The following is a 26,419-nucleotide window of genomic DNA, read 5'->3' as shown; positions in this document are numbered from 1 at the left end:
GGTGATACCACAATGAAGTGTCGTATCGAGAAGTAGTATGTCACATTCTATTTATAGTATTTAAATATTTGTATAGACTAATGAATGAACTGACTCTTGTGTGATTCCTTGTACTAGAAATAGTAAATAGTATCTCCTAACTATACCCTTAATAGTTACTAGTAATATATGCATTTGAATAATGGAAGGATGCCTTTGCTACCCAAAGGTACTGAACTGACTGATAGAACTTTTATGTCTATATATGTATACATAATATATAACTAATATTTAGACGACCTTCGGACAAATAACAGGATATCCTAAGTCCACAACCAAACAAGGAACAGGAAATAAGGCGGGTTAGCAGTCGTAAGTCCTTTAAACATTACTTATATAACTATACATATAGAGGCATGCAATTGATAATATAAAAGTTTAAAAGAAGTTTTGTAAAACATTAGGAAAGTTTAATAAGAATAATTGATGACTTGATGTCAAATTATAAAATGATTTAAAAGGAGTTTGGTTGATATAAACAGTTTAAAGTATAAGAAATCCCTTATTTGGAACACAGTTTGAGTACATGAAAACCTTTGCTTGAAACTTAGTCTGAACAGAATTTGAAAGGAAAGATGTAGTTTAGAAAACAAGTTTGATGAAGAGTTCAACGTGTAAAAGCATTCGAGAATTCATTTTGAAGTAGTTTGCTTGGTAAAACATCTAAGAGTGTAGTAACTCCATAGTTTGATAGTTATTAATCACATGTGATTGATATGATAACTATCATGATTCACCTTGTATTCCCCCCCATAAAATCATTTAAAAGGTTAATTAAGGGGTATGAACTCACCTATTTTGAGTAACTCGAATTGAAGATCGATATAGGATCGTTGGGTGTCAAATGGAGTCTCGAGCACAAACGAATCCTATTTAACATATAATTACACATATATGAATACATTAATGTATATAACCACTAATGGTGATAGGGACATGCCTTAAGGACATGAAAACACTTAGAATTAAGTGTTACAAACACCTATGGAAGTACCTAAATGAGTGTAGCGTCTTAGATTTAAGTGTAAGGCCACCAAACTCAACTTTTATGTGTGTGCGGCCAGGTGTGTGGCCAGAGTGTGCGGCCAGGCCTGTGTGCGGCCGTACACTCCCATAGGAATGTGTCCAAATCGATTTTCCAAGACTTTGTGATGATCCTAAGAAGGTTTTTTGGCCATTGCTTAGCAGGATTGAGAGTTTGTTGCTATTTTGGACCCTTAAAATGGTGTGTGCGGTCACACTTGGTGTGTGCGGCCAAGTGTGTGCGGCTATAGTGTGTACGGTCGCACACTCCTAGCAAAAATGGTCGAAAACATGTTTCTAAGTTCGTATCTTGTTTCCCCTAAGTGTCCTTGATCATGTGCTTGAATACTACTTGAGTTTGAGGCCTTAAAGCACCAAAATAAGGGGTGTACGGCCACATGAAGATGTATGGCAGCACACGCCTTTCAGATCGAGTTTTGGGGCTTCTAATCAGGCTATAATATATGTAAACACATGTAGGAGTAGGGTACTTACAGTGTAGAAGCATATGGGGGTGTTTGGAGCCCAAGAACATAGTAGATGTTCTTGGTGTTCTTGAAGAACACTTAAAGATTCACTAGAATGAGCTGATTTCATGGAGGAATTCAGTGATTTACACTAGATGGAGTAACGAATCTATAAATCAAAGGCTAGAAACACTTACCACTTGAAGATCTAGGTGAAAAATCGGGATCCACATGAGAGAAAACGAGTTCTTGACTAAGAGGGTGTAAAAGGGTGAAATAAAGGCTAAGACTCTTTCTTATAGGTATGTGAGTGCTGCCAGACGAGTGTGCTGCCAAAGAAGGGGTGTGCGGTCGGCTGTGTGCGGCTGGCTGGCCGCACACTCGGGTGTGCGGCCGCACATACCTTGCTGGGTGTGTTTGGCTCGATTTTTGTGATGCTACACACGTTCTAACCCTCCCTACGACTCATATCTCGATTGTATTAAGCCTAAAGAACTTATATAGACCCAAAACTTCATAACAAAATAGCAACACGAGGCTAACTTTGATAAAAATGAAGAATGTATAAGTTAGAAATTTCTGGTTGTCACATCATCCCCCCATTAGAGGGAATTTCGTCCCGAAATTAGAGTTCAAGCAACTAAGTTATTACAAATAACTAAGTAAAAAGATGAGGGTATTCAGCTTAAATGGATCCTCGCGCTCCCAAGTGAATTCCGGTCCTCGCTTGGCGTTCCAGCGAACCTTCACAATTGGGATACGGCTTTGCTTGGTTCGTTTGACCTCTCGGTCCATGATTTCTACCGGTTCTTCCACGAAGTTGAGGCTCTCGTTGATCTCGATCTCGTCGAGTGGAATTACAAGAGTCTCGTCGGATAAACACTTTTTCAAGTTTGAGGCGTGGAAGGTAGGATGTACATTACTAAGCTCGTGGGGAAGGTTGAGTTTGTAAGCTACAGGGCCGATTCTGGTGAGAATCTCGAAAGGCCCTGCGTAACTTTTCTGTCGGTCACTAGAGGCTTTAATCGTCCACTAATCTGAACGATCTTCTCTAATGATGCCCTCTTTACTCTAGATCGTGAATTTCATAGCTAGCTTTGAGGGTTTCTAACTGATGGGAGGCTTAGGTAATGATTTTACCTCGTTACATCAAAATGCAACTGAGCCCTGGATTTGGAAGTGTCTACTTGAATTCCCTCTTCACTAACAATGTGACACAGGAACTTGACTCTTCGAATCCAAACTAGCGTTTAAGAGAATTTCTCGTAGAGCTCCTCTGATCAGAATGTTTCCAAGATCTATTGACGATGTTGACTATGCTCCTCCTTACTACGAGAGTAGATAAGTATATCACCGATGAAGACGATGATGAACTGATCCTAGTAAGGACGACACACCTTATCCATTAAATCTATTAATACTGCGGGTGCGTTTGTTAATCCGAACGGCATCACTACGAATTCGTGGTGCCCATAACGATTTCGGAAGGCTGTCTTCGGAACATCCTCCCCTAGTACTCGTAGTCGGTGATACCCGGATCTTGGATCGACTTTTGAAAAGAAGATCGCCCTTTTTTAGTTGATCAAATAATTTCGTCTATTGATAGGCAAAGGGTACTGATTTTCGATGGTTAGTTTGTTGAGCTTCCTGTACTTCATGCATATTCGAAAGTGATCCGTCTTTTTTTTTTTTTTTTGACGAACCAGACCGGAGTTCCCCAGGGTGAGAAGCTTGGTCTTATAAAGCTCTTGTTGAGCAGTTCGTTAAGTTGATCGGACAGTTCTTGCCTCAATGTAGGTGCTAGACGATAGGGCGGTTTGGCTACTAGGGTAGCCCCTAGAACTAAGTCGATCCTAAGTTCGATTTTGACATTGCGGGGGTGAATCCTGGGAGTTTTCTGTTCTATATGAATCTATTGTCTCGATCGGTGAGAAGGCATTCGATTGGATTCTAAGTTTATCCATATGGCAATACGATCACTCGTAGTTTCGAGCAGTCTCCGTCCTAAAGTTCATATCAGAAGTCATATTTGGTTCATCAATTACAGCTTCGTGTATGCGAGTCGTATATAATTAAGACTGAAAAGGCAGTCGAATAAATGATTCTTCTTTAAGCTCACATCCAAACAAGGAAAAGAAGTTAAAGCGGAACCATTAATTCTAAGCCTGTAGAATCTTGATTATATACCACCCTTGCGTATACCTTCTCCAGTGATAGATCAACTGTATGGGTGTTCGGGTTGAACTTGACGTACTGTACGAGTGGTACTCCGAGGAGGTTTGTTGAGGTGTCTTCGGGAAGGATACAAAGCATAAGATACTATCCACATGAGTACCTCGGAATTCTGAAGTGACGGTTTCGCTAGAAAGGCGATTTCAGAGAAAAGAATTTACGCGTGAGACTGGTATTGTGAGGGTGGGATTTGCTCAAGTTCTATGAAAATGTCGGACTACTCGGAATAAAAGGCATTAGACTTAGTTCATAAAGGTATTACAAACTAATCACAACGGTGCAATTTTTAACAGAGTTTCAGTACTTAAGTTTACTACAAGACTACTGTTGCGAATAATGTATACTACAAAAGCAAGTATACGCAGCACGAGAGCCCCTTAACTGGCGGGGTCTCGCAAAAGACAAGACTCGAGTTGCACTAGTGTTTAACAGCATACAAGTCTATTATAACGAAACGCCCTAGTATTTCAACGTGGGTCCGGAGTAGTCTCTCCTGCGGCTGTGATCCTTAGTATCTTCCCGTTTGTGCTAGAATTCTCTGTTATTGGACAATCCTTCCGGAGATGTCCAATCTCACCACATAAATGACATATCTAGATTGCACCAGCATTAGTGGTGGAAGTGAAGTGTTGGGTCGGAGTTATGTGGACACGGTTGTTTTCGTTGATCTTCCTTTTTGGACAATCCCTGTAATAGTGTCCTGGCTCGCCACAACTATAGCAAACTTGGCTGGTTCCGGTGGTAGAGGTGGTTCTACAGAAACGAGTAATGTGTCCCGTTTTGTTGGAATTGATGCATTGCAATACCCGGCAAGCTCCATTATTATGGTAGTTACACTTGTTACACTTTGGGAGTGTTCCCTCATATCGCTTGACTGGTGCTGAGGTGGCAGGGGTCGCCACTGGTTGCTGTTGCATGGCAAGCCTTTGGAATCGCTTTCGTTCCTTTTGAGCTTGACACTTTCGTTTCTTAAACTCTGAGTTGTGGCTTTGGGTGTTCGCAACGGTTATCATTTGTTGGCTTCCCGGGTGGTTACAACAATTTGAATTGTCAATACCTTTGCCAGCCTTGCTTGCGTTGTTAGCGCTTAGGGTTGCAAGGACAGCTGTCACGGCAGCTGATACCGCTGCTTGGAAGGTAGCGGCTCGATATTAAGGATCGGGGTTTCGTTGCTCGGCTGGTTATTTTTGGGTGACGACATGATTCTGTTATACAAAAGGAAATGAGTTCGTGAGTGATTATGGTTGAACCTAGACGTATTTCGACCATTCGTGTAAAAAGTAGGAGTAAGTTCTCGAGGGTTTGACCTACATCCCTATGATGCAGTCCTAGTAAAGAGTAGAAGTAAGTTCATAGAATGGTTATAAGACGATTGTTATCTAACCTTCGACAAGAATTGGAAGTAATCCCTGAGCTAAATTACCATAGCTCAATAACTTGACTAGAGTGAGTTTCAGATAGAAATCTAGCAATAGTAGGATGAAAGTATTTGAACAAAGGTTGACACAGAAATTAGCTGACTGTCCATATCGTTGATATTTATGATGTAATAAGTTTGGGAAAAATTGACCTTGTAGTAGGTCTTACATCATATCTGGAGTAGAAACGTTTTGACAGCATAAAGGTCTAACTAAAAGTACTTACGGTACTGGGTAGTTACATAGAAAAGTGATACATAGGGCATAGTCAAGAAAACGATTCCCTATAACAAGGAGGGAAAAATAAGGCATCTTTTACTGGTGACGGTCATCTCTCTGGTGCATCCTTAGTTCAGCCAGTTGACGTTCCATATGTAGCAGGTGTCTTTTGTACACTCTCTGGCGTACTCGGAGCTCTATGACTTCAGCTCGAGTTTCAGCTAGCTATTATAGCAGGGTCTCATGGTCTCCCCTAGATCTCTCGCGAGCATCTTCCAGACGAATGGTGCGGAGGGTATGCATTCTCGCATTTGCGTCAACTTCTTTGATTCGATGGAGTGATGTCCTACCCTGAATCTTGTTTCGGGCCACTCTGCGGACCAGGATTGGCAAGACTCTTTCTGCTGAGCCTCCCTCACTCAGGTCATAAAAGCTTTGGTCTCCGTCGAATGGTATGGGCTAATTCTGATCTTGGCTCCACGTCTCCAAACATTCTACCCAAGGAGGCGTCGGGCCTTGAAAAGTCGGACGAGGGTTAGGATTTGGATTAGGAGCCATCGGGGGTAGGTTCTCGACTTCAGGCTCGGAGTCAGAACCATCTGCAAAGCCTTCAGCCTGGTGATCACCCACAGGGATTGAATGATCATTTTTTTGCTCTGCTTCAAACCCTCCTCCATTACCTTGGTTAGGGAAGTACGAGTTGCCGTGGGGATGGAATCCAGCCATATTATCTATGCGAGAAAAAGGGATATAAGAAATAAGCACATAAGTAATTTATAGTAACACAAAATACCCCTATAGTATTTTAGGTTTATGTTCTGTTCTAATGTTTTCATTGTAGTAGTGTTGCTAAGTTTTTAGAATTGTTGCAACCTCACAACCACACTTAGGCACATGCTAGTCAATCCTCGGATAATATAGTTGATCAGGCTATATCTTTCCAGATTTGACTATATGTCTCTAAGTCTACTTGTGCTGCCCAACAATCGTAATACTTTTGTTCTGTCCTAGTGACACTGATTTTAGTATCAATGCAGGCATGTATACTTAGTTAAATATTTTATTATTTAAAAGTATAAACCCTTGGTCAGCGTATTTTAATCCCATGTATACTTAGTTAGATATTTTATTATTTAAAATTGTTATATGAAAACTTGGTATAAGTATGAAAAACCCTAGAAAATCCCATATTTCCTACTAGTATAAAAAGCAGTCTTCTACCAAGACCCGACTGTTTTTAAGATTTGCGCCTCTGTAAAAATGGAGATTTTTCCCCTAGTATAACTATTATTATCTAAATATAGCTATAAATAAATGTGTAAGTGATAAAATCACAAAATAACTGTAATAGGGAAAATAATATTTTACCTCAGCAGTGATACTGCTGACTATGAACTGAGTAAAACATAGACTTAATGAATGAAGTGTAGATTCCAGGTGGTATCGAAAGAACGACATGCCTCAAAAAGTATAAATGAATGAAGTGTAGACTCCAGGTGGTATCGAATGAACGACACGCCTCGAAAAGTCTAAATGAATGAAGTGTAGACTCCAGGTGGTATCGAATGAATGACATGCCTCGAAAAGTCTAAATGAATGAAGTGTAGACTCCAGGTGGTATCGAGTGAACGACACGCCTCGCAAAGTCTAAATGAATGAAGTGTAAACTCCAGGTGGTATCGAGTGAACGACACGCCTCGAAAATTCTAAATTGGCCTTTAATTCTTAATTGGATAAATAAAGGATTTGAATGTGAACTCGTATGTAACCATGCTGATCGACACTGAATAATTGATGACCCTCCAGGTCATATATAGTGAGGTGACATTTTGTCACCCCTGGGCCTTATCGGCTCGGACTGTAGCTAGCAGTCGGGATGTGGGAGTGTTTGTCCCGTATAGATCTATACAAATAATGCCCGCTCTCCCTCCAGCAGACTCTGGTTACAAGGTGATACCACAATGAAGTGTCGTATCGAGAAGTAGTATGTCACATTCTATTTATAGTATTTAAATATTTGTATAGACTCATGAATGAAATGACTCTTGTGTGATTCCTTGTACTAGAAATAGTAAATAGTATCTCCTAACTATACCCTTAATAGTTACTAGTAGTATATGTATATGAATAATGGAAGGATGCCTTTGCTACCCAAAGGTACTGAACTGACTGATAGAACTTTTACGTCTATATATGTATACATAATATATAACTAATATTTAGACGACCTTCGGACAAATAACAGGATACCCTAAGTCCACAACCAAACAAGGAATAGGAAATAAGGCGGGTTAGCAGTCCTAAGTCCTTTAAATATTACTTATATAACTATACATATAGAGGCATGCAATTGATAATATAAAAGTTTAAAAGATGTTTTGTAAAACATTAGGAAAGTTAAGAAGAGGAATTGATGACTTTATGTCAACTTATAAAACGATTTAAAAGCAGTTTGTTCGATATAAACAGTTTAAAGTATAAGAAATCCCTTATTTAGAACACAGTTTGAGTACATGAAAATCTTTGCTTGAAACTTAGTCATAACAGAATTTGAAAGGAAAGATGTAGTTTAGAAAACAAGTTTGATGAAGAGTTCAACGTGTAAAAGCATTCGAGAATTCATTTTGAAGTAGTTTGCTTGGTAAAAATCTAAAAGTGTAGTAACTCCATAGTTTGATAGTTATTAATCACATGTGATTGATATGATAACTATCATGATTCAACTTGTATTCCCCCGATAAAAGCATTTAAAAACATTTAAAAGTTTAATTATGGGGTATGAACTCACCTGTTTTGAGTAACTCGAATGGAAGATCGATATAGGATCGTTGGGTGTCAAATGTAGTCTCGAGCACAAACGAATCCTATTTAACATATAATTACACATATATGAATACATTAATGTATATAACCGCTAATGGTGATAGGGACATGCCTTAAGGACATGAAAACACTTAGAATTAAGTGTTACAAACACCTATGGAAGTCGCTAAATGAGTGTAGGGTCTTAGATTTGAGTGTAAGGCCACCAAACTCAACATTTATGTGTGTGCGGCCAGGTCTGCGGCCAGAGTGTGCGGCCAGGCCTGTGTGCGGCCGTACACTCCCATAGGAATGTGTCCAAATCGATTTTCCAAGACTTTGTGATGATCCTAAGAAGGTGTTTTGGCCATTGCTTAGCCGGATTGAGAGTTTGTTGCTATTTTGGACCCTTAAAAGGGTGCGTGCGGTCACACTTGGTGTGTGCGGCCAAGTGTGTGCGATCATGGTGTGTGCGGTCGCACACTCCTAGCAAAAATGGTCCAAAACGTGTTTCTAAGTTCGTATCTTGTTTCCTCTACGTGTCCTTGATCATGTGCTAGAATACTACTTGAGTTTGAGGCCTTAAAGCACCAAAACAAGGGGTGTACGGCCACATGAAGGTGTGCGGCCGCACACTCCTTTCAGATTGAGTTTTGGGGCTTCTAACAAGGCTCTAATATATCTAAACACATGTAGGAGTAGGGAACTTATAGTGTAGAAGCGTATGGGGGTGTTTGGAGCCCAAGAACTTAGTAAATGTTCTTGGTGTTCTTGGTGTTCTTAAAGAACACTTGAAGATTCAATAGAATGAGCTGATTTCATGGAGGAATTCAGTAATTTACACTAGATGGAGTAAGGAATCTATAAATCAAAGGCTAGAAACACTTACCACTTGAAGATCTAGGTGAAAAATCGGGATCCACTTGAGAGAAAACGAGTTCTTGACTAAGAGGGTGTAAAAGGGTGAAATGAAGGCTAAGACTCTTTCTTATAGGTATGTGAGTGCCGCCAGACGAGTGTGCTGTCGAAGAAGGAGTGTGCAGTCGGCTTATGTGCAGCTGGTTGGACGCACACTCGGGTGTGCGGCCGCACATACCTTGTTGGGTGTGTTTGGCTCGATTTCTGTGATGCTACACACGTTCTAACCCTCCCTACGACTCATATCTCGATTGTATTAAGCCTAAAGCACTTATATAGACCCAAAACTTCATAACAAAATAGCAACACGAGGCTAACTTTGATAAAAATGAAGAATGTATAAGTTAGAAATTTCGGGTTGTCACAGGAAATGACCAAAAATTGTAAACACATGTAGTGTTACCAAATGGGAAGTAAACTCCAATGTGAGGCCATACCCTCTTTAGACACAACCCTTTAGCACCCCTAGCACTTGAATCAAAGTGTTATCCATGTATTAGGGTGTCTTAGCTTAATGAATTGGTTATTAAATGACTAATTGGATACATATATGTATCATTACATGTTAAATAGGATCCGTGTGTGTGCTCAAGTCCTCACTTGACACTTAGCATCCTATACCATCCATTCATCCGAATCACCCACTACAGGTGAGTTCATACTCCTTAATCAACCTTTGAAATGATTTTAAATGCTTTTATGGGGGGGAATACAAGTTGAACTGCTAAGTTTCTATATCAATCACATGTGATTAATAACTGTCAAGCAAATAGATTTTTGCATGTTAAACTGTTTTATTCAGCTAACGGTTTTCAATTCTCGTTTTCAAATCTCTTTTAAAACACTAAAATCTCTTTTTAAATTACTAAGCTTTTATCAAAGTCTTTTAAACTTATATGCTTGATAGATTCCTGTCTATATAGATATAATTATATAAGTAGGGTTTGAAGGACTTAGGACTGATAGCCCGCTTTATCTCCTGTTCCTTGTTTGGTTGTGGACTTAGAGCATCCGGTTATTTGTCCGAGTGTCGTTGAAGTCCTAGTTATATATTATATATATCTGGATAGATATTAAAACTCTTACTCCAGTTCAAATCCTTCGGGTAGCAAAGGTACCTAGATAACCTCTCAATTAAACTATAATAGGTATAGTTTAGAAACCAACCATAACTTTCATGAAGGTGAACTTAGTTATATCTATATTCATAAAAACTTGTACTTTTAGTAAAAAGAAAGGTATATAGAAATCAAAAGACTAGATACATCCTCATGACGCGGATTTCACCATCGTCAAGTTGGTAACCAGAGTCTCCTGGAGGGAGAGCGGGCATTGTGTGTATAGATCTATACGGGACAGACCATCCCACATCCTGACTGCTAGCTACAGTCCCGGCCGACCAAGCCAAGGGGTAACAAATGTCACATTCATTTCGACACCAGCAGGTCGTCGTGTTTACATCCGTCAATCAGTATGGTTACGAGTATCTTTATAATTACCTTATATTTCATGGCCTTAAGGTAAGTATTATCACGGTAGTTTCTACATATAAAACCATCATAATATATTTTCCTAGTTATACACTAGGTCACATTTAAACCTTTAAACTAACCTACTTAGGATTAAAGGCTACTTTAGACTCCCCGAGGTGTATTGTCATTTAATACTACCTGGAGTCTGTATCTTACTACTTTAGACTCCTCGGGGTGTATTGTCAATCTAATACTACCCGGAGTCTGCATTTTATTACCATATAAACAACAATGTCATTGCTGAAGTAAAGCATTATTTTTCCCTATTACATTTAATTGTGGCTTTCCCACATACTCATTAATGTAAGACTATATTTTGATAATAGTAGTAACATTTGGGGAAAAATGCTCTTTAAATACAAAACAGTCGGGTCTCGATAGAAAACTGCTTTTATTAGATAAACTCATCTCTTTTAACTCAAAACAGTCGGGTCTTGGTATAAGACTACTTTTAATAGAAAATATAGGATTTTTCTGGAAGGAATTCAAATACTTTATAAACTCTTATCACCATCATCTAATGAGATTATTTTCAGGAAAAACACGTATTTATATCAATGTCATTAAAATACTTATGAACTCACCAGCATTAAAATGCTGATACTCGCTTTCAAAATAACTTGTATTCGCAGGTCGTCAGTAGACAGGTACACTCCGGAAGCTTTTGTGAAGACAGCCTTGTACCGAGCTGCATTTTATGTTCTTCTCTATATCTACCTTTGATGTTATTACTAAATGTATCTATGTAAAACTATTACTATTAATGCAATGGTTGTTGTACTTTGATTACTATACTGCATGTGTTGTGATACTTGACATGACGTCCTCCACCCCAGAACGTTTCCGCCGTTCCGGTTTTGGGGTGTGACAACACTTAAGTCCCACTATGTATCTCAGGTGTTAAGTATACAAAGATAGTACCTTTTAATAAAGTATCATTCATGATAGCGATCCATGAGATGACCTTGATGCAGTTCAGTTCAATACTAGTTCTCTGACAAATAGCTATGAAACTTGGTTACAACCGCTTGCCTACTTTCATCTAGTGAGATTCAAGCAATCCAATTCATATTACTCTTACTTTATAATTTCTTCCATAATTATAACCGACTATGAACATTTAGAATAATAACATTATTCATGGATTAAACATGTTAATATAGAACACAACAAGTATTAATGTGATAACTATATCCAAATATATCATAACCTTATCTGATAGTTGTTATAATGCTCCAATATCCAAATTCAAAATCCAAATCAAAAAAGCATTTCTACAATAATAAAGTCTTACAGCTGAAGTGTGACCATTCATACTTAGCTCAAAAGAATGACTTTATCAATGGATCTGTCAAATTTTAATTTGTTTGAATTCTGTGAATACTATCAGCTCCATACTTAACTTTACTCTAGGTATAGCTAAATATCTTGGAGAATATGATTGGTTTTCTTTCGTGACATAGAGTCTCTTATCTTGATTAAGTATACTCTCGAAGTCACAAAGATTTCTATGTGATCCTTGAATGACATCAATCAACATAGTTTTTCAATGATTCCATTCATCCAATCATATTTGAATTCAACTTCTAAGGTAGTGTATTCTTATTTTGTAGTAGATTATGTCATTATGTTATTCTTGGAACTTATTCGAAAAAGAAACTTACCATTCATTCAATAATGAAGTCAAAATCCAATTATAATTCATAATTGTTTATATTTGTTTAGAAATTAAAACCTTATGTAGCTCTTTCCATAAAGATCCTTTCTAAACTTATTGTCTCATATACATTCTCTTAGTTCTTGTAAAGTAGTCTTAGAATGCTCTCTTAGTCATCTAGTGACTTAACCATGTATTCTATTAGTATCCTATGACATGCTTACAACATGATCAAATACCATGTCCTATGCATAGTATGTCGTAAATGATGAATTCATTTTCCATGCAAATTAAATATAAATCATTTCATCTAGTTCAATCCTATGAGCTATGTACTTTTGAGGCTAGCTCAAAATGATGTCATATCACAATGCCAAGAATTCTCCAAATGAATCTGGTGTCTTGATCCCTTTCAAGATATTACCAATATATGCATAAGGACATGAAACTTTTAACATTCATTTTGTATATCCCTTATAGATTTTACATTCCAAGAATGTATCTTCTCCTTCCTAAGTCTTTCATTTTAGAAATACTTTTCGAGTCAAGGTGAAAACGACCTTGCTTATTCAGAATGTGATTTCAAATGATTAAGTATGTCTTATTCATACAAGATTAGGAATTTTACTATGCTCCCACTAGTTTTTAGTAAATACATATGTTCTATTCATTTTTATATAATAACATACCTTGTGGTTTTACATAAAATGATGATTGTAACATTGAGATGTTTTCTTTATATCCACAAGTGGATCCCTATCTCTACACATTTTGTTTAGGATAACATGGATTAAGAAAACCTCAAGGCTAATATATATAGATATCTTCTAGTAGATGTGTATTAGGAAATATCGTCTTTCTTGAAATCCATTTTCAATATCTCATATTAAGAATATGAATTTATTGTAAATAATATCATTGTTGATCTAATTATACTTACTTGTATGAAAGGTTTGATCATAGTCAATGTCATGAGTACGATGAGGAGCATAGTCAATGACATGAGTATGAGAAAATCCTTTTACCACAAGTCTTGCTTTAAATTTGTATGGTTATCCATGTAATTTTTTCTTTCTAGAATAATAATTTTCTCCTTCTAGCCTTGATATAGGGATAAATTTTCAATCATGACCACACTTTGTGACAACTCGGAAAAATTTTTAAATTTAAAGCCCAGTCAATCAACTCAAATAAGTGTCAAACTCATTAGTACTGAGTTCTAGCCCGGTTAAAGGTCTTTCTAAGGAGTTTTAGCCTAGTACACTTAAGGAATAAGTGTTGGATTTTATCTGCTAAAGGCCACAGTACAAGAATCAAGCCCTAAACTCCATCAAATGGAGTTTACGACCGTAAACATGGAGTTTACGGCCGTAAACTCGTGTAGGCCGTAAACTCCTCCATATAAGTTCATTTCCTTCACTCTTCTTCATTCGTTTCACTTTCCCTTCAAGAACACATGAGTTTTCTCTCAAGTATCATCCCGATCTTCATGCTTGATCTTCAAAAATCGTAAGTGTTATTTCTCTAGTTTGTTGATAATCCTTCTTAACTAGCTTCATCCTCATGATTCATCCATAAAAATCGTGTTTTCTTAGATCTTCAAGTTTCACCAAGAACACCAAGAACACACACTAGTGTTCTTGGCCAATATCAACCATTTCAAGCTTCTAGATCGTAAGTACACTTCCCTATACTTCATATCTAGTTAGTATCCATGCTCAGAGACTTGGAAACATCAAGAACACACGATCAAAGGGAGTTTACGGCCGTAAACTCCTAAGACCGTAAACCCCTTTTTGGTGGCCATTAGGGCCATACACCTTATAGGATGCAAGGCAAGTGACCCATAACCCTTCCTTGAAGTGTATAGGACCTTAAACATCGAAAACATCAAGGACCATTAGAGTTTGCGGCCGTAAACTCATGGAGAAATGGTCCATGGGCCGTAAACTCTACAAAGGGGTGAAATGTTGCCACAATCACTTCCTAAGGCTTAGACTTGAAGTAAGGATGCTTCATTATGACTTTTAGGTCTTCAAAACACAAAATGGTAGAAGTACCATGAGTTTACGGCCGTAAACTCATGGTTTTACGACCGTAAACTCATGTTAGTGCCATTTCACTTTCCTTTGTTGAATCAGATGTGATTCCAACACTTGATCAAGGTGTTTCCTAGTCCCGGAAGGTGTTTCCTTTCATATAGTTGTTTATAAACACTATATTCATGTCAATATGTGTCCTTATATGCCATTTATGACTTATTGTGTCTCGGGATTTCATTCGTGGAACTTCTCATCCTTACACGCATACCCGTTTGAATCACCCACATCAGGTGAGTTCATACCCCGTAATGAATCTTTTAACTGTTTTAACTGTTTTAAGGGGGGGGGGGAATACAAGTTGAACACAATGATAATTGTGTAAATGTTTGTTATAAACATCTTTCAAAATGTCACTTATATCATTTATAAGTCGTCAAAACATTTCAAAGCTCTTTTAAGGTTATGTTACTTTCTAGTTATACAAAACTTTGTTTTTAAAGTAGAAACATAACTTAGTAGATAAACGAGTCTTTCCAGTAACAGTCCAAGTAGAACATTAGTAAGCTATAATAGGTATAGTTTAGGAGAATGCTATTCATTACTTCTAGTACAATGAAGCACAGAAACAAACAATACCATACAGAACAGACAGTAAAGAGAATCAAACAATACCATATAGAGAGAACACACAATTGCTAGAAACAAACAGAACGTACAAGATACAGTACAAAACAAACAAGTCAGGTTGCTATAGCATAAGAACACACGTACATGATCTAATTATACCAATGAATCAGTAACTCATTGTTTTAAACAAAAGGTGATAGTTATATTGGGTATACATGATCATATACTTTAATGTGAATTACATGGCTTGCAAGAATTTGCAGAGGTCGTGTTTAGTTCCCCTAATCTCCAGACAGGGAGAGCGTATAGTAAGGGTTCTAGCCTTCACATTATAACCGTAATAAAACAAATATGTTTTTACGTTATTAGTACATCCGCATGTTATTATAAACGACAACTATGTACTTACACTTCCCTTTCTTTCATAAAGTGACGGTACCACTTAAAAGTCCAACCCAAACTATTTTCGAGTCAAGATAGTTATAAACTAGGGAAAATATACATTCTTACAAACGACAAACGGAACAGTCGAATCTAGCACATAACAGAAGATGCGTTGGTAGAAGGATACGAATAAAACATAGGACCATAATGCTAGTCTTATGATCCCTTAATGTATACATAACAGGATATATATATATATATATATATATATATCAATAGGGTCAAACAGGTAATAGGATGTGTGCTCTCTGCTTCATTTCATGTTCCTTGTTTGGTTGTGGGCTTGGAACGAATTCACCCAAACTATTTTCTACCCGATTCTATATATATGTATGCTTAGTATACATTGAGTCATCATAAGGGTACCAGGTATGGGTCAGGTTATAGGACACAGAGTCAAAGCACATTTTTTCTTCTACAAAACATACTTTTAGTACTTTTGGTATAAAAACTAGAAACTTCCTGGTAAAGGGTTTAATCCATTTTATTAAACCAGTACAATTTAAAACACCTTAGTTTATACACCATGTTTATGTATAAAACTAATACCCAATAGGTAGTTGAATGTGTGCTTTCCGCCTTAATTTCTATTCCTCGTTTGGTTGTGGAATTAGGGCAGATTCGCTCAGTTAACTTTCTATCCGATATTAGATTATATATAGCAGTATAAACTAAGCTATTATAAAGTAGTCACTATGGTCACTATTTTATTATAAGAAATAAGGGTTTTCTTAAAGGACTTCTTCATTAGATACAAAGTAAACATTACAATTAACTCCATGAGTAACAAGTGATTACACCAGGGTTATATATGACAATGATCTAACAACCAATGGAATGTGTGCTATCCGCCTTAATTCATGTTCCTTGTTTGGTTATGAGCTTAGGGCAAATGCGCACAATCGATTGTTTGTTTACTCTGAGTCTTATATAACTTGTATCCACTTAGTACTCATAGAATGGGTTGTAGTGGCATTTTACTTAAAACTTCCATCAAAGTAGGAAATATATGATTTTCTAGAGGAACAGGCGAACTTTTCAACACAGGACTTACAAGTTACGACATTTTGCAACTACACGTTACAACTACATTTTTAACACCATTTTACATCTACATTTTCAACAACACTTTAAATTTTTCTTACATCACTAAACTATTATGAACTCACCAGCTTAATTGATGATCAACTCTTTCAAATAACTTGTATTCTCAGGAGACTATTAGACACGTGCTCGTGCTGGGAATTCAGAAGATGGAGCATTATAGCTTCAAGTCTTGTTTTGTTATTTGTTTATGAATTATATGTTTTGTGAACACACACATTGTAAAAACTTTCTTTCGAAATGAAATGGTTGTTCATTACTTGCTTACCATATACATATCTCGTGATACTACACATGACGTCCTCCACCCCGGAACGTTTCCGCCGTTCCGGTTTTGGGGTGTGACAGATTGGTATCAGAGGACTGTTTATAGTGAACTAAGTATATAAACCGATAAAAGATATACAACTATAAATACAATGGGGCTTAACTGCTCTGGATAACGATATATTTTTAGAATATAACTATAGGTTGTAAAAATATACCTACTTGCTTATACATGTACGTAATAGAACTAGTGTCACGAGGAGAACAGAACTAAAAGTATTTAAAGGTTGGGCACTGTCGTCAACCTGAACAGTTATGTAATCATAGCTAGGATCAATATAGCCTGATCAACTATATTCATTCGAGATGTGACCGACATGTGTTTCGGAATGATGTGGTGTTGCAACAGTGTTAAAACTTACGTGAACACCAGACCAGTACATTACGTTAGAATACTATACGAGTATTTTAGTCCATATAAATAACCTGAGTGATAACTTAAAAGACCCTTACGGATAGGTCTATAATCTTGCAAGGTATATTCCTAAAGTTTTATATATAATCAGGATCTTATAGACTTAGAATCTGTGGTCTACGCTTCGCTATGCATTCCTCTTAAGGGTGTAGTTTTAGAGTAGGATCACTTATTCAAAAGTCTATTTAATCTTCAATTATATACAAACTTGTATACATTGAACAATTATAGGAGGACCCCGTAAGGATCACCCCATAAAGTTACCTTAAAGCTCATAGATTCTTTAGTCACTTTCATTCTCGCACGACAAGCCCAGATAGATGTAACCACTTCCTCATAGTAGTCAACAAAAGAGTCCAGGAGGAACAAGAACAAGTTCATGAAAAGTTTGCAAAGAAGGATCAGCCGAAGTAACCAAAACGTCTTACACGTCACACTAATAAATAATAATCTGGTTAATTTAATGAGCGAGTGGAAACACTGCTCACATTTTATGTTAAGATTATTTTCTTCATTCGAGGATAGTTATTTCAAATTCATCGAGTTTATTAGGTATAGACTCTTTTATGAATTGTTTCTAGAACCCTGTGGAAGTCAGGACCCGATACATCCAGAACTAGGATAACCTTGTCTTTTCAGCTTTCGGCTTGTGTCCATTGCTTTAGACTTATTCCATCTCATCTTTGTATTCTTTTAGCAAAGATGCCTCCTCGCAGATCTAGTAGACGCACTACTCCGATAACTCCAATACCGCCTCCTTTGCAAATCAATATGGCAGCTATAAATGTTGCAGTGGCCGCGGCTGTGGCAACAGCCATGGCTCAATATCACTCCATCAGTACCAGCGGAGGTGGAATGCCTACTGATTCTACTCGAGGTGAGGTCCTCGTGCGCTCGAGAGAGTTCTCCTACAAGGAATTCACCAAATGCCAGCCATTGTCGTTTAATGGGACTGAAGGAGTCATTGCCCTCATGCAATGGTTCGAGAAAACAGAGTCGATCTTCGAAATCAGTTTATGCCCAGAAGGAAGCAAAGTGAAGTTTTCTGCCTGCACCTTCTCTGGCAAGGCCCTAACATGGTGGAACAGCCATGTTAAGTCACTGACCCTATCAGTGGCTAACTCAATAGGTTGGGAAAACCTAAAAGAGTTAATGCGGGAGGAATACTGCCCGTTAGGCGAAATTCAAAAGCTGGAACAAGAGCTGTGGGATCTCACTATGGTCGGCTCAGACATAGTGACCTACACCGACCGGTTCAACGAGCTAGCAGCTCTAGGCCCCGGGATGATTACCTCGGAGAGCAAGAAGATAGAAAGATACATTTGGGTTCTGACTGCTCCGACCCAAGGAAATGTGTTGTCTTCTAACCCAGACACGTTCGATAGTGCTAAACGCCTGGCTCAGCGACTCATCGACCATGGAGTCCGCCATGGTGTAAAAGTCCCTATTCCCGAGCCATCGAGGGAAGAGGACTGTAATCAGAAGTCGGGAAACAAGAGGAAGAAGAAGCGAACAACACAAGACACCCCGCAAGAGCAACGAGCGAGTACTATGTACGCCGCTACGACGCCAACTGCTTCAGCACCTGCCAGTCGATATGCTGGAAACCTTCCGAAGTGTGGAAAGTGCAACTTTCACCACACCGGAGTATGCCGAGAAATGCAGTGTCTGAACTGCCACAGAAAGGGACACACAGTCCGTTTCTGCAAAGCACCGGCTCAACCGATCTCCCAAGTCCTCGGAGCTGAACAAAACCAAGCCTGCTATGGCTGTGGTGAGGCTAGACATTTTCAGAGGACTGCCCGATAAAAAGGAATTCAGGCGCGGATGGACGCATTCTGATGATCACCGCAGGAGAATCTACCCCAGAGTCGTCGACGAGTAGCGAAACGTTTTTGAAATAGTAATTACTTTTAAAATTAATTTTATATTCATAATAAGATTAAAATATGGGGATAACAGTTAAAAGTAACTATAATAACCCACATATTGAAATAGGTCACAGTATTCCAGAGAACTAAAACATCCGTTTAGAGAAGCTATTATGGCTTACCATATACATCTGGGTTGTGCATAACTAAGATGTTACAGACTTAGCGTGAGTGACTCCGCTTAGGTCCCCATTCCTTCATTGGTTGAAGATTTGAGGCAGAGTTACTCAGTCGACTGCCTGGTTCATCTTAAATATTCATAACTTGTATATAGCAGGCGATTGTAGTGGTACCAAGGAGGATTATGATATAAAGTATCCCCACAAGTTATTAGAGCACTTTCGTTTATATGTATGCACACATAGCGCTACGATACGTAGGAGTGTTAACATCAAAGGTAAAACAGAAAGCCCTGGATCATTTGCAAAGGGTACATTGTCGAGCACACTAGGGATACATCATCGTATAACAAATGTTTCTTTCAATTGGCCAAAACATTGTTCAGTAAAGAGTCTGTTGCCTTCATTCGTCATGATTTGGCGTGGTCCTCACCATACTAAGTTCATATGTTTCTATCGCCTCGATCAACAAGTTTTTGAAACTTTTGTCATTTGTATCGAAAGTCCGACCTAAACCTCAGTTTTATCTTTCGTATTCCAAACCCCCGAAGTACTCGTGCGAAGAGTACTTTGTCCTCCGAAGCCTTATCATCAGATGTCCGTAGACCGTCACGAAATACCACTCGCCCAGCAGATCAAGTTCGAGCACTGAGGCTAAGGACGAATACAGCCCACCTATCATTATTCAGTGTATACGCGAGGGTGGTATATTATTATGATTATGTAGATTTAGTATGTGTGTTTCCGCCCTATCTCCTGTTCCTTGTTTGGTTGTGGACCTGGGGTAGAGTCGTACATCACCGTCTTACTAACCCTAATTATATACGACTTGTATACACGAGGTAATGATAGATGGACCAAGTACGAATCCTATCATGAACCAAAGGGCAAAGTTGCCAAGTCTATGAATGAGTATTCTGCCAATTAGAGGAGCGCAACCCCAGTAGTAATGCTAAGAAAGCTAATTTCGGGACGAAATTCCATCTAACGGGGGGATGATGTGACAACCCGGAAAAATTTTTAAATTTAAAGCCCAGTCAATCAACTCAAATGAGTGTCAAACTCATTAGTACTGAGTTCTAGCCCGGTTAAAGGACTTTCTAAGGAGTTTTAGCCTAGCACTTAAGGAATAAGTGTTGGATTTTATCTGCTAAAGGCCACAGTACAAGAATCAAGCCCTAAACTCCATCAAATGGAGTTTACGACCGTAAACATGGAGTTTACGGCCGTAAACTCATGTAGGCCGTAAACTCCTCCATATAAGTTCATTTCCTTCACTCTTCTTCATTCTTTTCACATTCCCTTCAAGAACTAATGAGTTTTCTCTCAAGTATCATCCCGATATTCATCCTTGATCTTCAAAAATCGTAAGTGTTCTTTCTCTAGTTTGTTGATAATCCTTCTTAACTAGCTTCATCCTCATGATTCATCAATAAAAATGATGTTTTCTTAGATCTTCAAGTTTCACCAAGAACACCAAGAACACACACTAGCGTTCTTGGCCAATATCAACCATTTCAAGCTTCTAGATCGTAAGTACACTTCCCTATACTTCATATCTAGTTAGTATCCATGCTTAGAGACTTGGAAACATCAAGAACACAAGATCAAAGGGAGTTTACGACCGTAAACTCCCAAGACTGTAAACCCCTTTTTGGTGGCCATTAGGGCCATACCCCCTATAGGATGCAAGGCAAGTGACCCAGAACACTTCCTGGAAGTGTATAGGACCTTAAACATCGAAAACATCAAGGACCATTAGAGTTTACGGCCGTAAACTCATGGAGAAATGGTCCATGGGCCGTAAACTATACAAAGGGGTGAAATGTTGCCACAATCACTTCCTAAGGCTTAGAGTTGAAGTAAGGATGCTTCATTATAACTTTTAGGTCTTCAAAACACAAAATGGTATATGTACCATGAGTTTACGGCCGTAAACTCATGGGTTTACGACCGTAAACTCCAAGGGAGTTGGTCCCTAAACCGTAAACTCATGTTAGTGCCATTTCATTTTCCTTTGTTGAATCACATGTGATTCCAACACTTGATCAAGGTGTTTCCTAGTCCCGGAAGGTGTTTCCTTTCATATAGTTGTTTATAAACACTATATTCATGTCAATATGTGTCATTATATGTCATTTTGGACTTATTGTGTCTCGGGACTTCATTCGTGGAACTTCTCATCCTTACACGTATACCCGTTTGAATCACCCACATCAGGTGAGTTCATACCCCGTAATGAATCTTTTAACTGTTTTAACTATTTTAAGGGGGCGCGGGGGGGGGGGGGGGGGGGGTGGGGAATACAAGTTGAACACAATGATAATTGTGTAAATGTTTGCTATAAACATCTTTCAAAATGTTACTTATGTCATTTATAAGTCGTCAAAACATTTCAAAACTCATTTAAAGTTATGTTACTTTCTAGTTATACAAAACTTTGTTTTTAAAGTACAAACATAACTTAGTAGATAAACGAGTCTTTCCAGTAACAGTCCAAGTAGAACATTAGTAAGCTATAATAGGTATAGTTTAGGAGAATGATATTCATTACTTCTAGTACAATGAATCACAGAAACAAACAATACCATACAGAACAGATAGTGAAGAGAATCAAACAATAACATACAGAGAGAACACACAATTGCTAGAAATGAACAGAACATACAAGATATAGTACAAAACAAACAAGTTAGGTTCCTATAGCATAAGAACACACGTACAGGATCTAATTATACCAATGAATCACTAACTCATTGTTTTAAACAAAAGGTGATAGTTATATTGGGTATACATGATCATATACTTTAGTGTGAATTACATGGCTTGCAAGAATTTGCAGAGGTCGTGTTTAGTTCCCCTAATCTCCAGACAGGGAGAGCGTATAGTAAGGGTTCTAGCCTTCACATTATAACCGTAATAAAACAAATATGTTTTTAGGTTATTAGTACATCCGCATGTCATTATAAACGATAATTGTGTACTTACACTTCCCTTTCTTTCATAAAGTGACGGTACCACTTGAAAGTCCAACCCAAACTATTTTCGAGTCAAGATAGTTATAAACTAGGGAAAATATACATTCTTAAAAACGATAAACTGAACAGTCGAATCTAGCACATAACAGAAGATGCCTTGGTAGAAGGATACGAATAAAAGATAGGACCATAATTCTGGTCTTATGATCCCTTAATGTATACATAACAGGATATATATATACCAATAGGGTCCGACACGTAATAGGATGTGTGCTCTTCGATTCATTTCATGTTCCTTGTTTGGTTGTGGGCTTGGAACGAATTCACCCAATCTATTTTCTACCCGATTCTATATATATATATGTATGCTTAGTATACATTGAGTCATCATAAGGGTACCAGGTATGGGTCAGGTTATAGGACACTGAGTCAAAGCACAATTTTTCTAGTACAAAACATACTTTCAGTACTTTTGGTATACAAAACTAGAAACTTCCCGGTAAAGGGTTTAATCCATTTTATTAAACCAATACAATTTAAAAGACCTTAGGTGAGTAACTCTATAATACCTTAGTTTATACACCATGTTTATGTATAAAACTAATACCCAATAGGCAGTTGGATGTGTGCTTTCCGCCTTAATTTCTGTTCCTCGTTTGGTTGTGGAATTAGTGCAGATTCGCTCAATTAACTTTCTGTCCCATATTAGATTATATATAGCAGTAGAAACTAAGCTAGTATAAAAGTAGTCACTATGGTCACTATTTTATTATAAGAAATAAGGGTTTTCTTAAAGGACTTCTTCATTAGATATAAAGGAAACATTACAATTAACTCCTTGAGTAACAAGTGATTACACCAGGGTTATATATGACGATGATCTAACAACCAATGGAATGTGTGCTATCCGCCTTAATTCCTGTTACTTGTTTGGTTATGAGCTTAGGAAAATGCGCACAATCGATTGTTTGTTTACTCTGAGTCTTATATAACTTGTACCCAATTAGTACCCATAGAATGGCTTGTAGTGTCATTTTACTTAAAACTTCCATCAAAGTAGGAAATATATGATTTTCTAGAGGAACATGCGAACTTTTAAAAACAGGGCTTACAACTTACGGCATTTTGCAACTACATGTTACAACTACATTTTTAACACCATTTTACATCTACATTTTCAACAACACTTTACAATATACTTACATCACTAAACTCTTATGAACTCACCAGCTTAATTGTTGATCAACTCTTTCAAATAACTTGTATTCTCAGGAGACTATTAGACAGGTGCTCGTGCTGGGAATTCAAAAGATGGAGCATTATAGCTTCAAGTCTTGTTTTGTTATTTGTTTATGAATTCTATGTTTTGTGAACACACACATTGTAAACACTTTCTTTCGAAATGAAATGGTTGTTCATTACTTGCTTACCATATACATATCTCGTGATACTACACATGACGTCCTCCACCCCTGAACGTTTCCGCCGTTTTGGTTTTGGGGTGTGACACACTTGATAATCATACATGGATTACATCTCATGTTCATGACTCTAAGTCATTTATCAGATTCCACATTTCTCAAGTCATAGATTTGATGGATTTTCCAAAAACCATAGTATCTTAGTATTTGATGGATTTTCCAAAAACCATCAATAAAAGCTCATCAATGAGAGATTCCACATTTCTCAAGTCATAGATGATTTTTACCAGTAATGCGAACAATTTGTGTCTGTGAATAGCTATTTTTCAATTTTAACAATCTTTGTTAAAACTAGTACCAACTATTACTACATAAGGTTATGGTTATTGTGCTGCTTCAAGTTCCATGTACCTCCCACTCGCTTTGTCATTAGAAGCTTACTTTCTACTAACTTAGCTTTCACAAGAATAAGAGAACTTATTCCTGGCGGGTTTGTATATGATAATCTAAGCCACATTTAGAGTATTGCAGAAATATGTGTCACACCCCCAAACCGGAACGGCGGAAACGTTCGGGGGCGGAGGACGTCATGCTCAGTATCACAACAAATGTAGAATAGTAAAAGAAGCAACAACAACCATTGCATTAATATTAAAGTGTTTACATGTATTGGATTCACAAAAGATTGTCTTCAAAAGTAATTAACAAAATAAAAAGATATGAAGCTACTATTTTCCATCTTCTGAATCCTGGTGCGTGTACCTGACTACTAGTTTCCTGAGAATACAAGTGATTTTGAAAGTGTATCAACATTTAAGTTGGTGAGCTCATAACTATTTTCGTTATCAATAGTATACTCTTAATTCTTTAGAAAAGTTCGTCTTTTCCTCCAGAAAATCCTATATTTTCTGATGTGATGAATGCTAAGTAAAAATGACTCTTACAATTCCTTCTATGAGTACTTAATGGATACAAGTTATATACAATCCAGATCAAACAGACAATCGATTGTGTGAATCTGCCCTAAGCCCACAACCAAACAAGGAACATGAAATGATGCGGAAGTCACACATCCGATTGTTTGTTAGATATTCATTATATATAACCCTAACATATTCACTAGGTGCTTATGGAGTTAACTGTAATAGTTCCTTGAGATATGATAAAAGTATTACTTAAGAAAATCCTATATTTCTTTAGTAAAATGGTAACCACAATAGTTCCTTCTACAATCACTTAGTATATACTAGTTATATATAACCTAATATCGAACGGACAGTTAAATGTGTGAATCTGCCCTAAGCCCACAACTAAACAAGGAACAGGAAGTAAGGCGGAAGTCAGACATTCCACTGCCTATCGGATATTATTTATATATAACTTGATGTATAAACTAAGGAATTATAGAATTAACCATTTAAGGTCCTTTATGTTATACTAGTTTACTAATAAGTATTAAACCTTTTGTAAATAAGTTTCTAGTTTCACTTACTCTATTGTGAAACATTGTTTTCGGTAATAAATGATATTGTTTTCAGAAAGTTCTATCGAAAATTGTTTACCTTAAAATAACAATGTTTACCATATAAAGTCCTATATTTTCTATAAAACCGATTTGTAGTCTTACTCGTTCCAAGATCGAAAAGCACAAGCATATTTAATATACTTACTCCAATGATGTCTAGTTTTGTTGATAAGTTAAACTGAATAAAGACTTGTTTACCCTGAAAAACCTGATACGGCGATACTACCCTCCTATGATCACTTAATACATCCGAGTTGTATATAATCGAGATCGAACAGGCAGTTGAATGGGTGAATCTTCCTTAAGCCCAGAACCAATCAAGGAACAACAAGTAAGGCAGAAGTCACACATTCCACTGTCGACCGGACTTCAGTTTTATCTAACCCTATGGTATGTACTGAGTAATCATATAGTTAACATCCCTTGAGATTGTTTAACAAAAAGTATATTACTACGTAAATATATTGTTGTTATCTATTTGTGAGTGTTATGACCATACTAAATTTTACTAGTATAAAACACGACGTATTGTAGGCGTCGAAAAATATGACATTTGTCACCCGTAGACCTGCCGGTCCCACTATAGCTAACAGCAAGGTGCGGGATTGTCACTCCCGTATAGATCTATACACAAACTCATGCTCTCCCTCAGGAGACTCTGGTCCATAAGGGTAGACTTCCACTGGTACTTATGTACGTACTCGAAGACGTGTCTCACAAACTTGATTAACGACTTTACAAGTAATAATGCAAGGAACCTTTTTTATAAATAACATATAAGTTTGTAAAAATATCCTTTTTGTTTCATAAACTAAACTTATAGTTTATAGGCTTATTTCAGTGTTTTAACAAGTTTCATGTTCTAAATACAATTTAATGGTAAGAAAGACATAATGAGCAATTCATATTTTAAAACACCATATTTAAAAGCATAAGAAAGCCTTTTGTGTGATTGATATCACAGGCAAATATTAACACAATTTAATTGTGTTCAACTTGTATTCCCCGCCCCCCCTTAAAAGCATGTAAAACCATTTAAAAAGGTACATTATAGGGGTATGAACTCACCTTATGTGGGTGATATATTTGAAGATTCGATATAGGATGATAAGTTCCACGATGTCACACCCCAAAACCATGAACGGCGGAAACGTTCGGGGGTGGAGGCGTCATGTACAG

This window comes from Lactuca virosa, chromosome 8 (genome assembly GCF_052849685.1).
Source record: "Lactuca virosa cultivar CGN04683 chromosome 8, Lactuca_virosa_CGN04683_v6, whole genome shotgun sequence".
Classification (NCBI taxonomy): domain Eukaryota; kingdom Viridiplantae; phylum Streptophyta; class Magnoliopsida; order Asterales; family Asteraceae; genus Lactuca; species Lactuca virosa.
This window is presented reverse-complemented; position numbering follows the sequence as displayed.